Source organism: Rattus norvegicus, chromosome 2, assembly GCF_036323735.1.
Source record: "Rattus norvegicus strain BN/NHsdMcwi chromosome 2, GRCr8, whole genome shotgun sequence".
NCBI lineage: Eukaryota > Metazoa > Chordata > Mammalia > Rodentia > Muridae > Rattus > Rattus norvegicus.
In genome coordinates this window covers 191,737,441-191,755,152 of record NC_086020.1, presented here as the reverse complement: position 1 = coordinate 191,755,152, position 17,712 = coordinate 191,737,441, and the positions used below count along the sequence as shown (strand labels likewise).

Here is a 17,712-nt window from a genome sequence, read left to right as displayed (position 1 = left end):
TCAATCCCAGGCATCATTATTTAGGTGCTGCCACCTCGTTTTTATTCAAACAAGGCCTTGCAGTGGCTAGAACTTGCAGATTTGGCTAGGCTGTCTGACCACCGGTATCTGTCTTCCCTGTACTGGGGTTATAATCCCTCACAACCAAGGCCAGGGTTTTCATACATGCTCTGCAGATCAAACTCAGGTCCTGAAAGCACTTCACCGAATTCTCGCCCCAGCTCTTACTGTTCTTTTAAATTTTTTCCATTTTCTCTCTTATTGCTGATTGCCACGAATCCTCTGTGCGCGCTGCTACAGATGCTTTAAAGGTTTCATGCCTTGCAGCGATCTTTCAGAGTGTCACCAACCGTTTGTCACTGTCTACTTTGTCTAGACTGGACTCAAGTCTTTTTGCTTTTGATTGTTGTTAAAATTCAACCATTTGTTTTTTGAAATCTTGTGACTAGAGCTTTTCCTTAAGAGAGTCTCAGCTTTCCAAGGGCAGACAGATATCCCAATCTTTTCTCCTATTAGCTTTAGGGTGTTCCTTTCATATTTTAACATTAATCCATCTTGAAGTTGTTTGTGAATAGGTCAAGACAGGGCTTCAACTGTGCATTTTTCTCCACATAAGACTTTCTCCAAAGCATATTCTAAATAGCCTCTTGGTTACTGCTCTATGTCTATGGAGAAACACCATGACCAAGGCAACTTATAAAGGGAGGTGTTTACTTGGCTGGCTTATAGTTTCAAAGGGTTGCCCATGATCATTGTGGCAGAGAAGGCAAGCAGGCAGGCAGGTAGACAGTCATGGTGCTGGAGCAGTAGTTAAGCGCTTACATCCTGTCCCTAGGCAGGAGGCAGAAAAAGTGAGACTGCGCCTGCACTGAGTTTTTAAAACTTCAAAGCCTACTCCTAGTATCACCCCTCCTCTCCCAAAGCCATATTTCATTTCATAATCCTTCCTAAACAGTTCACCAACTGGGAACCAAACATTCAAATCCATGAGCCTATGAGAGTCACTCTCATTCAAACCACCACACTGTCCATCTGCCGTGCTTGTCCATCTGTTTCTCATCGTTTTATCAACCCTTTCTCTGGGGAAATAGACCAATGACAGACCCAAGCTCCATTCCACTAAAGTCCAACTTGGTGAGTTAATAACTTTATTTTTACTTACAGAGCATGGGTGAAGAATTATTTATAGGTATATTAATGACCCCAAAGTAGCCACACAACCACTCCCAATGTCAATGATGGGTGACTTCCCCACCACTGCAAATATGGAGTCACTCCCTTCCACTAGCCTGCCACAGACTGTATACTCCCAAGACTATGAGACCATGTGCAGGTGGAACAGAATTATATACAACTGGCTGGGAGGTTCAGGAAGAAAAAGCTGGAGTCTCAAGAGAAGGTGTAATAAGCTTCCCCATGTTCTCTCCACCTTTTCCCCTGTAAGGGAGCATCAGTGGTCAACAGGCCTGATCTTGAAGATTTCCTGATTTTACATGGTCGCAGCCTCTCCGATGAAGAACAGCTGCTGTGTTGAGTTCTGTCAGTGCACTGCAGCACAAGTGACCTTGCTTTAGGGATTCTCCATCGGTTTATTTGTTTGTTCTGCACCTTCTCAACAATGTCTCATTTACTAGTCGAGTGCTCCCATTCCTGTGTTTTCTTTTTCAGTGTTGATTACTCAAAAGCCTTTATTACTTTCATAGAAAACTCAAAATGAGTTTATCACAATCCCACAAATTCCTGCTATGATTTTGATTTGAATTGTGATGAAATCTGTAAAGCAATCTAGGGACAATCTAGGGACAAATGCCACCAGAGTAAGACTATGTTTCCCCGATCACTTGTGTAGATTTTTTTTCTTTCCTTTAATAAATAATGAAGCTGCAGTCCTATGTTTTATCTGTATAATGCACTTGTTGCCATTATAAATAGTGTTTTTTATTTACAATAAAAGTATCATGTATGATTACATGTATGTAACCTTATGAATGCCATATGCTCTATTTGAACTTCTGTGTCCTCTTCAGGGTTATATTAAACGTAAGAGAAGTCAAGATGTGAGGGATACACCACCTCCTCTGTAATCGTGTTTAATCTATGTCATGGACACATCCACTGTAGCTTTCACTTGTAACCAGTGGTCCCAATGAAACAAATCTTTACAAAGATGAATGCTTGCGCATTACATTTAACCTCAGTTTCCTCAAGATGTGAGTCAATACTGTGTGTAAAAAGAAAGGTAGGAGAGCTCCAGCCTGCAAGTCCATGTACTGGGGTCAGAAGACTTGCACGTGTTTCTACCCCTACATTTGACTTTGAGCTAGCCCTTAATTCACCTGAGCCTCACCTCTCTATCCCTGACACAGAGCACTAAGCCATCACAAAATCCCAAGGAGATATGTCTTGCATAGGGCTTGGCAAAGAGAACCAGTAATGGCTATTTGAATCCAAAGGCAACGTATTCTTCAATTAGCTACAATAAAGAGAATAAATGAATTGAAAACTCCCAACCTATCTCTAATGATTAGAAATCATGACCAAGCTTACTCTAGCCAGCGATCTCAAAGACAATTGATAATAGTGTGTACAGATAACACCTGCATTCCTGAAGCATGATTAAAGAGCAAAGTTCTCATCTGTGTCTCTGAACTTTCTAGAACAGTCTTAGGAACTTTTATTTTCTGGGAATCTGTTCTGGGTGAAGGAGGAAGCTGATGTGGGTGGTGAGATACTCTTCCTCTGCAAAGAGATAATTTCAGCAGAGTCCCAAATAGTAAAGTGAACTTAGCAGTACTGCAGTGTAAACCTTATGCGTATTAAAAGAGACATGCCCCTTTTATCTCAGAGGATCCATTCCCAGACCCCCAGTGAATGCTTGAAACCCAGATAGCATCAAATCCTATATGCACTCTTTTCTCCTATAAACAAATATTAATATTGACAAATAATTTATAAAGCATAGTAAATGATTACCAACAACTAATAACAAAGTAGAGCCATATAACAAAATGCTATAATAAAAGTCACTTAAATTAATAAACTGCTTATTTCTAATAATTTTCTTTTCAATATTTTCCCATGATGATTGAACACACATAACTGAAGTCTTAGAAAATGAAGAGATTACTGTGGCTGAAGCAAATAGGAATCATTCTCGGTGCCAACTTCATCCTACTTTCTATAATGAGGTGCCAGAGTGAAGGACCATTATAGAGTGTGGGTTTATAAGTAGTAGGATAGCATATGGCTTGCTGTGGGAGGCTCTGAGAAGCCTTCCTGGGGTCCTACAGCTGAAATGGCGGAGGAAAGGCACTAAGATCAAGTCATGAGAGCCATGATATTAAGAAATGGGCCAAGAAGATTCAAAGCACAGGCCTCAGGGACAATGTTAAATACTTCCCCAAAAGTTGACCTCCCTGACCACAGGGCAGACATATTCTCCTTGGCCCCCGGATCCTCTGCTTTATGGTCTTCACTGGGCTGTCATCATGCATTATCCTGCTCATTCATGTCTGCGCTGTTGTCGATCATCTCTTTGAACCAACTCTGTCTTGTTCCCATAACTTCCTTGTTCCGGCACCTTCATTGTAGATCAGTAGTAGGGCAGAGTGGGTGTTCAATCCATGTCATGTTGACTAATGAAAGGAGCCCAGATCTAGCAGAAATGGGGTAACAACTTGTGTTAGTCACTTTCCTCTTTGCTGTGAAAAAATGCCCGGTGAATGTGACTCAGGGAAAGAAGTGTTTCTTTGGGCTGGCTCAAGGGTGCAGTCCATCACAGAGAGGAAGGTAGCCATCCACAGGGCATCTGCAGTCTGAAGCAGAGAGAGACAAACACTGGTGCTTAGCTTGGTTTCTCCTTTCGAATCGTCTCCAGCTCACTGAGTTGTGGCTCCATGAAGCTTCTCTGGAAACTTCCTTACAGCCACGCCCAGAGGTTTGTCTTGTAGGTGATTCTAAAACCTACCAGCCTGACAGCTAAGAATTAAGCACCACACAGCAGTTTCCTGCTTCTTCTCCTCAAATAGTGACCTCCATGAAGGAATTAAAGTCACAGTTGGAGCCTGCTATCAAACACTTGGGTGAAAGAAACAACCTCTAGGTTAAGGTCTACCTCAGCCCATCTTCCTGGAACTTTATTCATAAGGCGTCCCTGCCCTGCTTTAACACCCTGTGAATCCACACGTTCCTGATTTGTGTTTAGATAACTACCCCTAAGTATGCAGAGATGTAAGGCCCATGGTGACCTTGGATGCATGCATGAGTCATGCAGCAGATTATGAAGCTCCGTAAAGGTCTGTTTATTGCATGTGGAGGGAGGGCTGTGGGGAAGGGATTTATACGAAGAGACATGCAAGTGTTTTGTTCTTGTTACTGATACCTCTCAACTATCATTATCATTATAATAATCATTATTGACAGGGTCTTCAAGTTATCATGTAGCCCAAGCTGACCTCAATATCCTCCTGCTTCAGCCTCTGGGGTGCTAGGACTATAGACTTGTGCCATTAGATCAGGTTCTAGCTTTTTTTTTTTTTTTTCCAAGGAGAATTAAGAAACCAGGGAGTAGAAAGGTGACAGACAACTAATAAAAGTTTTTGAAAAGAACTTTTAAGGGGTAGGGGGAGGGAAACAATAACCCTAAAACCATCAGGCAAACCAGTAGGGGGTGTTAAAGATAAAAATCACCACCAGGAAGTCAATGGGAATGTAGTTACAGCAATTGCTGCAAGATCTCTGCTTCCCTGTAAGTAAATGAACTGACCTTTCAAAAGAAGATTGCCTTGGGTTTGTTTTGTTTTTTTTTAAATCTCATTTTCTGTTTCTGACTTTGTTTCCAACTTTTGTCTGCATAAAAAAAGAAAACAACACAACAACCACAAAGAAACAGATTTCCCACAAGTCCAAGGCTAGCCTAGTATACAGAATGAGTTCCAGGCCAGCATGGGCTATATGGAGGGATCTTTTCTTAACCCCTCCCAAGGAAACAAAAACTCCAAGGGTATTGTTGTAAATAAAAGTACGTTTTTTAAAAACTGCCTTGCATTATTTCCTCTTCTGCATTTTAAAAAATTCATATTATATCCCTTATAACAAACATATAAACTATGATGTAAAAAAAAAATGAGTAGTCTGGACCCACAAGTCTGTACGTTTTAAGCCATATTTTATGATAACATTCAGAAATGTTCACTATTAAGCTCTTCTATTTTTAAAAGCCTAGAAAACTAAAGATAGAGAACATTTTTCATTGCGTTTCATTATATTTAAAATGATTATGGGCTTCTGGGTATAATTACAGGTGAATTTTATTTCTTCTCTTTTTTAACAGTTCCTCCAGCATTTCTGAATTCTGGTCAATACATATGACCCTTAAAGTTCAAAAATGTTAATAAGGATGCTGAGATAGTTTTATGGGAAAAAATCATATTTCACATATCTTTTGAGTAGGTGGGGGATCGATTTTGCCCTTCTGTTTTAAAGGGAAATTACTGAGGCGTTGGGGCATTGTGAAAACGCTCTGCCTGTAATCACAGAGTTCATTCCAAGAGCTGGAATCTGAAAGAGAAACCGTGCTCCTGCCCTGACTGTGCAGATCTGTGACGATCTCCCAGCCCACACTCCATGCCCTGGCAGAGACAGCCTGGGTGGACACTCAACCTCTGGAAGGACTTCCTCTTTGCCCTGACTGTACCTCCAGGAAGGCAGAGACTGGGCTCGCTTGTGACACCCTCTAGGCTTTAGTCAGGGGAAGGGAAGAGCCCTGAGATGGTCGCCTTGGTTTGTCTGGCTAGGACGATTTCAGATACAATTGCTGTGGCAATGCAGGATTCCCACGCTTCCAGACGACTAGGTGCCTAACTCGGTAATGCCATGCTCCTCTCTTCTTGAGACTCCTCAAGGACAGGGTCTGTCCCTGTTCTTTTCCAGACTCCTTGACAAGGCCTAGGTACGAAGACTTACGAGAACATACAATAGCCACTCACCAGCTTTAGGAATTGGTACCCTGACAAGGTCAGCCTTGGACCGTGGATACAGAAAGCAATGGTTCACTGTTCAAATGGGGTGGGGTGGTCTGACTTTCTCCTTAGAGAATCAAAATTGACTTGTCCTTTTCTTCTCTCATCCAAACTGTTCTTATTTGCTGCAGTTTTTAACAGTAAATGTGACGACAGCAGTTTCCTCCTCCCTTGTCATGTTTTCCCGTGTGGCTCCTTCTAATATTTTAAGTGCCGATGACACTTTTTCCCTATATTTGTTCTTGGTTCTTGATAAGTCAAAATACAAAGCTCTAAATTATTTTTTTAAATGGTTACCTGGACCCACCCATGGAAATCTGGCTTCATCTGGTTCCAGATGGGACCTAGGCATCAGTATTTCTTATTCAATCTCCTTTGACAATTCTGATGCTCAGCTGAGTTTAAGAACTCAACTGCCTTAAACTGTGAGTCCTTGTCTCTGTGACATATTTAGTATCTGTGATTTATCTGATGCCAAGTCTCTGGTCAAGAATGCAGTGTCCAATTATAACACAGATCCCACGGGGAAGATCAATTTTAGGATTTTCCATGTGGCTTCCAGAAATGTATTGTGGTGAGAAGGAAGCATTGTCCGGTATTTTATATTTCCCCAATGTCTCACTGACCCTCAAAAGAAGTTCCTGAGAGAACCTTGTCTTCTTGATGTTCACAGAGGCTGTGGGATAGCCCTCTTCCACAATCACAGTGTGAGTTCCCTACAATAGCCCAGTCTTTCATTACTGGTGGGGGTGCTGTGAGAAAACAGAACACCAAAACTGATACCTATGTTGAAACAGACCAGCTACACTGCTAAGAAATCAGTTCTTGTGTCTGAGGTCCTGGGACCTCGGGTCCCTCTGCCTCCTTGTGCCTTTTCCGTAACTTATCCAGAACGCATACACTCCAACATATAGGATTTGATCTTCTGGACACCATGCATGGACCCAGTGTGGGAAGATGGAGTCCTAGCAGATTCCAGACCAGAGAAGAGGCCATTCTGCATAAAAGGAGAGAGAGGCAAGGCTAATGGAAACCACAGCAGCAGGAACACGGTGAGTTGATACTGCCCACTTGGCAAGAGAAAGAGCATAAAGAGACAGCAGTCTCTCCCAGGCTTAAAAATGTGAGTGACTAGATCAACAGTTCTCAACCTGGGGGTCGTGACCCCTTTGGGGGATCCCATAACAGACATACTGCATATCAGATATTTACATTACAATTCATAACAGTAGAAAAATTACAGTTATGAAGCGGCAATGAATAATTTTATGGTTGGGGTTCACCACCACATGAGGAACTGTGTTAGGAAGGTTGAGAACCACTGTTTTAGATGGGATAAAACTCATTCTGCGAAGGAAATTTGAGGACTTCAATGCTCGAGGACAAGATACTACGGATAAGACAACTTTCTAAATTTAAACAAGTGACCCTTTATTAGATTAAAAAGGGAGCGCCAAGGCTTCCAGAGCATCAGAGAGCTGCTGGCTGGGAGTTGGTGCTGACAAGACCAGGCTCCTCGGTAACTCCTACTTCTCTGCCCCAGGCTCCAGAATGTGTGTACCAAGCATATCCCCCATCACCTCTCACCTCAGCCACTGCCCATCATATCTTCCTTGAAAGGCTCCTGTTTGCCCCTTCTTTGAGAGAAGAGGCTCTGAAATGGAAGGGAACAAAGGCACCCAGCAGCATGGCGTACCTCCCTGAAGGTGTGAGGTGGGCCCAGGGTTTTATGCTTGTGGGGAGAAGTATCTCCCAAGGAAAGAAGCATAAAGGACTCTTCCTGAGTGTGTAGACCAGGCTAGCCTCAAGCTCACAGAGATCCCCCTGCTTTTGCTTACAGAGTTCTAGGATTAAAGTCATGCACTACTCTGGTCCTAATGGTTTTGGTCCCTGAACCTAGAAACCCTGCAGAGGTTTTTTTTTTTTTTTTTTTTTTTTTGGTTTTGTTTTGTTTTGTTTTGTTTTTAACTTAGCTTTACTCTTACATCAAGTTGAAATGAGAAAGATGCTTTTTTGAATGCTCTACAGTTGAAAATTATAGTGTGCATTTATGTATACATTTAGATATAACTCCATAGGCGAGAAAGGAAGGAAGGAAGGAAGGAAGGAAGAAAGAAAGAAAGAAAGGAAGGAAGGAAGGAAGGAAGGAAGGAGGAAGAAAGAAAGAAAGACAGACAGACAGACAGACAGACAGACAGACAGACAGAAAGAAAGAAAGAAAGAAAGAAAGAAAGAAAGAAAGAAAGAAAGAAAGACAGACATTTCTTTTTTTTTTTTTTCTTCTAGACACAGAGTCTCTCTTTGTAGTCCTGGCCACCCTGGAACTCTCTATGTAGACCAGGCTGGCCTCGAACTCCGAGATCTTCCTGCCTCCTGTGCTGGGATTAAAGGTATGAGCCCCACACCTGGCTCACCTTTTTGTCTCCTTTCCTCTTTGTTTTCTATTTCTGAGATTAGCTATTTAGCCCATGCTGGCCTTGACCTCACCCTGCAACACCCCCCCCCCCCCCGTAGATACATCTCTCTAGAGAAATGAGGCTTTGAAGATGTACTGTATGAATACCCAGGCCATCATGGAAAATTCCATTTTAAAGGATTTGGGTTTTTTTTTATTTGCATGTTTTAGATAACCCTCTTTTCCCCTTTTTGTCTTGTTTAGAAGCAAAACATTTCTGTCCCCAAAGCTGATTGTTTTCTAGTTGCCCTACAGAGGAGGAAGCTGCTGGAAAGGGCAAGGCCTGGAAATCATTCCAATTAAGCATCAGCTCTTAAGGCAGCAGAGAAACCTTTGTGCCCTCAGCCTTATCCCATCCGGTAGGAGGAGGTTGGGACCGTTATTCCTGCTGTAAGATTCTTATTCCATAAAGTCCTTTGTAAAACTCCATACCTGTGGGAAGAGCTTCATCCAATGCAGAGGCCGTCTTCCAACTAAAACCCAGATGTTGTCTGCACGAGTCACCGGGCTGCACCCAGCTCTGCTACAGACCCCGGGGAACAGAAGAAACAGGCTGAGACACAAGACTTGCTCATGGCCATCCAAGTTCCCAGCTCCTTGCTTTTCTCGTCTGCGCCAACCCTTCCTCTTGACATCAGCAAGGTCACTCCATGTTAATACAAGACAGTCTTGGCTAAGACAGCCCTGGCTGGGAAGCCACACAGTTAGCGCTATGATTCCTGTGCTCTCTGAGTGTATGGTTCTGAAGTGGGAGGGGGAGCCTGGGCTGCAGCCCCCTCATGCTGTGCATCCTCCTGAAATACATCTCCCGTTGGTGAAGAGGGGTGGGCAGCTCCATAGGAAGCAGCGGGGAGGAGGAGGCTGACATTCCTCCAGGGCTGCCCACTCCTCCTCCACTATTCGAAAATTGCAAACACTCAACTCCCTGACTCTTCAAGGAGAGCGAGGTGATTTAAGCCACTTGTGTGACTTTGACATGGATGTCCAAACAGGAAGCCAAAGGGAACTGGCGTTTTAGCGTTGGGTTTATAAAGAGAGCGTGTGACCAGGAACCGACAAAGCCAACCATTCGTGCTGTAATTCTCAACTGTCTGCAGTCAGGGAAACCTCCCCGTGCATCGAGGTAACATGATATAAGGCGGCTGTCACTGCTTAGAAATTAAGGTCTCTCCAGTGGCCGTGGAACGTGAGCAAGCCTGTGTTTAGAAGTCAAGGCAGGGGTTGTGCTGCTACATCCATACCTGCCAAGAGCCGCTGATGTGAACCAGGCGGCCTGCTTCAAGCAGAATGCAATTACCCAGATGGCAACTGCTTCTTAATTCAAAACTTTCACAGCGGCTTTTTTTTTTTTTTCCATTATGAAAAATGAGAGGGCGAAGAGAATATATTGAGTTTGAGCACTTCTGGTTTATGAGATTAGAGCTATGGGAGGGAAGTGTGTCTCTGGCCTGTGCTGGCTCCCTGCAGCTCCAGCCCCAAGCAAGATGCCTGCCTGGCATGGTGTGGCCGCTGCTTCCTGGAACATAAGTAACCTGCCCGTAACACAGCTCCCTCTTGGGTTCATTCTTAGGAGGATGGAATAGCTTTCCTCAGCTAATTAGCAATTTTATTAGCAGATGGCATCTACTTCTGGGGCGGGGGGGGGGGGGGGAGAAAAGGAAAATAGGTTTTAAATTGCATTTGGAGACAATTCGACAGTATTTTTCTCCCTAAGGCTGTTCGGCATCAGCCCCTACAGTGAGGACCCTGGGCTTCCAGGCTTCTTACCCTGAAGGTGTCTTGTCTGGACAGCAGCTGCCACATTTTGGTGGTCTTGTTCGCCTGGTTCTTAACAGGCTATGTAACAGCCAGCTATTCCAACAGGCAGCTTGTTGGGTGACCCATGCCACCTGACTTGATGGGACCAGCTGGCAGTGTGTCAGCGGCTAAGTTGCTTGTTGGATGAGAGCTGGAGACAGGGAGTGAGAGAGTGAGAACACAAGTAGGCTCTGCTCACCCGCCCTCCTCTTTTACATCAATGTCAGTGGACCTTCCTCCTTCTTGGGCCCTTACATCACTGAGACGAAATAGGTGTTTAGAACCAAGTAATTCTTTACACTTTCGGAATTGTTACTGTTTTGATTTGTTACTACCACTGTGAGCATCGCCACCATCAGCAGCATCTGTACCACCACCATCTGCATCTCTGTCACCTCCATCAGCACCCCATCATTTTCACAATCATCTGCATCACTACCACCACCACCACCACCATCACCACCATCTCCACCACTACCACCACCACCATCTCCACCACCACCACCACCATCACCACCATCTCCACCACTACCACCACCACCACCATCACCACCACCACCATCTCCACCACCACCACCACCATCTCCACCACCACCATCTCCACCACCACCACCACCACCACCACCACCATCTCCACCACCACCACCACCATCACCACCATCTCCACCACTACCACCACCACCACCATCACTACCACCACCATCTCCACCACCACCACCACCATCTCCACCACCACCATCACCACCACCACCATCTCCACCACCACCACCACCATCTCCACCATCTCCACCACCACCACCACCATCACCACCACCACCACCACCACCACCACCATGACCTCCACCACCATCTCCACCACCACCATCTCCACCACCACCATCACCACCACCACCACCACCACCACCACCATCTCCACCACCATCATCTCCACCACCACCACCACCATCACCACCACCACCGTTATCTCTATTCATCTCTCCCATCAGCATCTAGTCCACCATCATTGTCATCACCCACCATCACTGTCTCCACCACCTCTACCTCTACTGTGATGTCTGCAATCAAATAGCAAATGTCAAGTTGGCAGGAACCTTTTAAGAAAGCAGAACGCTAAGATTCTTTGCCACAAAGAGCAAATATAACCTGAACGCTTTGGGCGACTGAAGCTAAATTATTAATTAATTTGGACTCTTCTTCCTTTTCCTATCCCCTATAATGCCAATCTTTATTGTGAGATCGGTTGCCAGGTGGCTTAATTTTTCTTTAGTCAACGCAATTGCATTAAGCACTGGTTTCTGACAATGCCAATAACAACAACAGAAAGCCTCTGGTCTATTCGGGAGTTTCATTTAACAGCCTGTATCAGGAAACCAGAAGGGGAGAGGGATGCCCTGCCTTCCCAGAAAATTGGGCCATCTTCGGGGTTGGGGCTGTATGTTAACGTACTGTGAAATGTATACTGCAAGTCCAGTCTGCTTTCTCTTCCATCCTCAGCAGTTTAGAAAGCGCGGTTGGGAGGAAGTAGTGGATAATGGGGACGATGCTGGAAACGAAGAGATACTGTATGTGCTTCAAAATAAAACGAGTAGGCCATCAGGAAGGTGGCGGGAGGAACAGATGTCCTGAGATTCTGAATTCAGCAGGGCTGGAGGAACGTTGATAAGCTGGCTGCTGTGGAAACCTAGCACACTTTCCTTCCTGCCAAAGAAGTCTTTGCAAAGCCACACCCCTTCTCAAAACCCTGCCACATCTTCCTGTGTCTTCCAGAATGAAGCTCAAGTCCCTCAGCAGGTTGTTTGACAGCCACCTCCCCAAGCCACACGGGCTCCTCTCCCTCCTGACCCAGGCTCCAACCGTTATGAATTGCTAGCCCACTGTCCTGCAGACCAGGCATAGAGTCTGAAGACTTTACCCATGTGATGTGCTCGATTGGAGTTTCCTTGATCCTCCTGATCTGTCTCTGAAGGTCCAGTCAGGGTTTTTTCCTGTCTCTTGGCAGAGCTGGCTGCTTCTTACTTTGTGCTTTGGGGACTTGAGATCCAGCTCCTCTCACCATGTTACTAATTGTCTCCTCAAGTGTCTTTCTTGGAGGATGGAGAGGGAATTCCTTTTGATCTCTACACATTAACACCAGACATTGTGTCAGGCTCTGTAATAAGCCTGGAGATCCTGTAATAGTTATTCTGGGGGTGCTTGGGAGGGGGTTGTTTGTTTGTTTGTGCTTTGAGGGGGTGTTGTTTTTTATTAAATGGTTCTTATTGCCGTTAACTAATACAGGAGTGCCAGAGTTATGGGTTGGGGAAGGGTCTTTATGAGAGAGGAAGTAAAAGAGGGAACACTTCCTAGGGACTTCCTTGTAAGAGTTCACACATGGGGGTCATCCATCACTAAAATGGCAGCCTCCTGGCTAAACATAAGCTGTTAGGAATTGAGCTGGTTACTATTTTTGCACCTGACCTACTTTTCTGTTGCTTCTATGACCATTACAAAAGCTTCCAGACTTTTATAAATGAATCAAACTACACCAAGATGGCCTTGTATTCTCTCCTCTTAAGGTAGCTCTTTCCTAAAAGAAATTTTGTATATTCTCTGACTCCTAGCTCTGGCATCTTGGCATCTCTAGAAGAGTGTTTCTTTCAGTAGGACCAACCTCCATACAACACCTTTGGTTGTTTTTGTATAGAACATTTTCAGGCCAGGAATAGTGAACCCATCTTGGCCAGAGATGGCATTTGCTTCCTTCCTCATGACTTTACCCTCCTGAAGTCAGTCACCCATGTTGCCTATTCTAGACTCAGGGCATGCCCATGCTCAGATGCTGCACATCTGGATGGCTGAAGATGAAACTCTAGGAACAGAGTATTTCCAAGTCCCAGATCCCTTCCTTTTGCCATTTGATTTTTCTTTGCTGTTCCCCAACCAGTGTTGATCTGTGTAAACAATGTGTTTTTCACTGCAAGGATGCTATACTGTTTCACAGTGTTTGGGGTTGAGATGAAGGGAGTAGAAGTCTTGGGTAGTGAGTGCTAGAATGTAGCTATCTTTTTGCTACTTTGTGGGTTCTTTTTCTTTTCCACCCTTCTCCACCCTTTTTCCATCTTCCAATGCCCTAACACTAAAAAGGAGAGGAAAAATGATACAAAGAAAAGGAAGTAACATTATTGTTAGAGTACTCCCTGATCATTGGGGGCATCTAGTTCCTTGGGAGCAAGTTTGATCTTTACAGCCTTCAAGATACCTAGTATCTTCCTCCTCTTCCTCCTCCTCATTCTCCTTCTCCTCCCTCCTCCTCGTCCTCCTCTTCTTCCTCTTCTTTGCACATGAATATTTAACAAACCTCAACCAACAGCAACCATCAACCACCAACCACCACCTCTGGGGCCCTGGCATTTATACACCCTCTGAGAAGTTCGCAAAATGTCAAACATCACACAATCACAGAGACTATCTGCCATTGGCAAAATCACATCCCTGCAAAAGGCAAATCATAGTCAGCTGTTCTAGACCATCTGAAGCGTATCCCACACCTGGGATTAAAGTGAAAACATACTCCTATAATGTTTCTGTCTTTCTACACTAGAAAACAGAATCCTGATTTGTAAATTCAGGACCCAAAGTAGAACACAGAAGAAATAGCTAAAAGACCTTTACTGCTGCTTTATTTTTAAATGCTGCTCTTAATGAGAGTAAATTATTTAGGTGACAGTTTCCTTAAAAGGATGGTAAGTAAAGGACCTACAACGTAGACTGTTATGGATGGCGATAATCCATGACAGTCACCATTGTATGCTGAGCCTTTGACATTCCCAGAGGTACAACCTGAGGTCTTCTGTAGCCATTAGTATGGAAGGATATACCAAAAAGCTTTCAAAAGGAATTAAGAGCTCAGCAGGAAATGGAATTTGGGAGGAAAGCTTACAGGAGCTGGAGTTATTTCTCTGCCAATTGGGATGGCGAGCTATGTGCATGGACTGTGCTTTTAAAGTAGGCAGTAATGGGGTGGTGAAATGGCTCAGTGGGTAAAGGTGCTTGCTGCCAAACGACAACCTAAGTTCAATCCTTGGGACTCACAAAGTGGAAAGAGAGCCAACTTCTGCAAGCTGTCATTGTGTATGCTGTGGTGTGCCCTTCACCTAAAGAAAAAAAAGTAGGTGTGATTTTTTTAAAATTAAAAATCAAGCAGGCAACAATTTTTCTGCTGCCAAACAGGAAAAAAAAAAAGGTGGATTTTCCTTGGAGGGGTAGAAATGAGTTAGGAAGAACTTTTCAGGTGATAAATAGGGTTTGAAGGAAGGAGAGGGGCTCCTTCTGGGAGCCTGGGAATGGGAAAACATAAAGAGGGATACTTATAAATAAATGTTTTCATGCTAACTCTAGGGCAAGCAAGGCCAAGGAAAATCTCATCATCCTAAATTCCTAGCTCACTGATGGCCCAAGTATTTGCTTCCTATAGAAAATGCTAATTAGTGTGGGCGCCCAGCCATCTCCTAAAGTCCTTAATTGCAATTGTTTATTCAACTCTGCAAGTGCTCACTCTAAGTGCTAATGTTCTTGGCTCAGAACCCTGACTTGCATCATATTTTTCATACATCTGCTGACTCTCTTCACGGTGATTGGGTCAATGCTCCTAGCCGGGATCAGAGCCTCCTCCTGGAGGCATCCATCCACACCTGGCAGCCCTGAGGTCTGCAAATGCGGAGACCAAGCCCATCCATTTAACTATGCTCCAAGCTAGCAGCGTTAAGGAGTTGCTAGATTAAGAAGCAGGGAGGCCTAGTGTTCATCACTCCCTGAATCTCAGTTTTGTCATCATAAAAGGAAGAGCCTGTTCATCTTTGATGTCTAAGATTTGATTCAGAAATCTCTCCTGAGAATATCGAGGGAAATCCCTTTCCAAAAAAGGTGAACTTTTACACCTGAGACCGCCAAACCCCCATCTTAACCATGCCTTGATTTTACTTGATTCTGGTGTTTTGTGTTGTTTTGTTTCCCTTTTGGTTTTGTTGTTGGTTTTTTGAGACAGGATTTCACCCTGTAGCCCTGGCTGTCCTGGAACTTGCTCTGTAGACCAGGCTGGCCTCGAACTCACAGAGATCTGCCTGCTTCTATCTTCTGAGTGCTAGGATCAAAGGCATACACCACCACCACCTTTACTTGGTTCTCTACCCACATCCACAGCTCTGCATTTCAACAAGACAGGGAGTCTTTCCATTACTTGTCCATGAGAAGTTGGTTCTATGTTTAGACACGGAAGTATGAAGTTCAAGTTTAAGTTGGTTTAAGTTTCCAAATTCAAAGACCACACACACACACACACACACACACACACACACACTGTGCAGTTTCACTGCTTCATTTGAAGCCATGTAAGAACTCCAGGACAAGTTAAAAACTATTGAATAAAGTCAAGAGCAAAATACAGGGTTTAATTAGACATCCATACTTATTTTGCTCTTTCCACCCTTGAACACAACCAGAAGCCCAGGGTCCCCTGAGAGGCTGGCAGTACCCCACAGCTGCAAGGAAGCAGCTGAGGAGAGAAGACAGCATCTTGACCTACCTGACTTATCTTGATGGATGAGTGGATGAGTAAGGAGGACAACAGCTCTGGCTTGTGCTTCTGATATTTTCCTTGTTGTGTTTTCCCGTTTAGATCAGGGCCTATGGGTAATTAATCTTAAAGTAAGGTCTTCAGTAAGCAAAGCCTCCCGCACAGTAGCAGCGATCTGCCGGGCACAGTAATGAACTTTCTTAAGTCTAACTCACATGCTGCAGCCTTCAGTTGAACTAGCAGGGCTGGTACTACAGGGCTCTGGATTTGGGGGTCTTTTTCCCCAGAATCGTGATTTTTGAATTTTGCTTACAATTCATCTTCTCTCTGAGGCCCGAACTGATTTCATCAAGTCTGTGGATCACTGGAAGAGATAAAGGCTGTCTTCTGCTATAAGCAACAGTTGTATAAGCAACAGTTGTTTCTAAGAAGTGCAGAGAATTGCTCTATGGAAGAACTGATAACACAGTGATTAGTTGTTTTGGGTGTTTTTCCTCCCTCCCTCCCCCCTTTTCTTTTTTTTTTAAAGATTTATTCATTCATTTATTCATTTATTTTATGTATGTTGCTCTCTTCACCACCACCACACCAGAAGAGGGCAGGCATCAGATCTCATTACAGATGGCTGTGAGCCACCATGTGGTTTCTGGGATTTGAACTCAGGACCTCTGGAAGAGCAGACAATGCTCTTAACCACTGAGCTATCTCTCCAGCCCCCCTCCCCCCTTTTCTTTGCAAGCCCCACATCCTACAAAAAGCATTGGCGCTTGAAGTTGATAGGTCTAGATCTAAGAAGTTAATGTTTTCCTTGCTTCTCCCAGGAGTTTCCAGAGATGGAAATCGAGTTTCTCCACCGAATCCTGCGCTTTCCCAGAGTGCTTGCTTTCCTGACATTGATGATGACGATGATGATGATACTTTGTTATTTTTAATGATAAGTTTCAGCCATCATAGCACCTGCTAAGCCACTGAAACGGAAGCCCTGCTCTCAACTTTGCCAGGCCAAGAGCGGGCGACTGGCTGGGCGTGAGACTGATTAGTCCCTCAGGGTAACCACGGATGCTGTGCATGATGTGGGGCGCTGCTGTTGGGAGGTGCGGAGCTGCAGAGCGTTTTGAGCCACCTCTTTTACTAAAGATAGGTGTTCTTTTGGGTTTCAGATTTCTCTACCATAAAAAGGGGAATCTCTCTGAAAAGCAGGTTAACACCCCTCCCCCCTCCTCTTGCAAGTAGATTTCATTCATACAGTGCTGTGAATGAACTTCTTACTGGCTTTTTTTTTTTTAATAGTCACTTGGGGTCATAAGGAAAGGGAAGTGTAAGTGACGCGCGCACGCGCGCGAGTGTGTGTGTGTGTATATGTCTGAAGCATTTCTCTAGTGGTGGAATGAGAAGTTGTAAGAGGATCCCAGAACAGAGGAATCAAAGGGAAGGTACCATCTGCAGATAGGTGCGGGCCTGGATCTGCAGAGAAGAGTCCCTCGGAGTCGCGCAGCTGCTGTCCAACCCCGGCCCCTCGAGACCCCCGACGCTCTAGAAAAGCTACGCTGAGCAAGTGGGCTAGCCCCGACTGCGCCGCGCCGCACCCACTGCGGACCTTCCGCGCTCTACTTCGCAGGCTGCTCAGTCAAATACCCGGTCCTGGAGGCAGACGCGCTCCGTAGCCCTCTAGAGACCGGGGCACTCGGGTACTGGGCCCGGGCGCCCTCCTGCCGGGAGCCCGGGCTAGGCAGCGGCTAGCGTGGTCCGGGCCCGGCGGGGAGGGGTTAGAGGCGGAGGCGGAGCCAGCTGGAGCCGGTGTCAGGTTGCTCCGGTAACGGTGACGTGCACGCGTGGGCGGAGCCATCACGCAGGTTGCATATTTTAGGAAGTGAGGAGGAGGCAAGGGC

At 45.0% G+C, this 17,712-nt stretch overlaps 1 long non-coding RNA gene across 6 annotated transcripts; it reads right to left on the bottom strand.

The window, feature by feature from the left end:
* Positions 1 to 1,134: 1,134 nt before the first annotated feature.
* On the bottom strand, positions 1,135 to 17,527 carry LOC103691652 (uncharacterized). 6 transcript variants are annotated; one of them, XR_001836836.3, is made up of 8 exons: positions 17,261 to 17,527; positions 16,039 to 16,280; positions 15,833 to 15,933; positions 11,719 to 12,389; positions 10,243 to 10,423; positions 8,908 to 8,998; positions 5,988 to 7,017; positions 1,135 to 3,815 (listed from the first exon to the last, which is right to left on the bottom strand). It is a non-coding gene; the product is annotated as an uncharacterized LOC103691652 (long non-coding RNA). The 6 variants fall into 6 exon arrangements; XR_010064366.1 differs by having other exon boundaries at positions 1,135 to 7,017; positions 11,719 to 11,815; positions 12,185 to 12,389; XR_010064364.1 differs by having other exon boundaries at positions 1,135 to 7,017.
* Between the last annotated feature and the right edge of the window lie 185 nt (positions 17,528 to 17,712).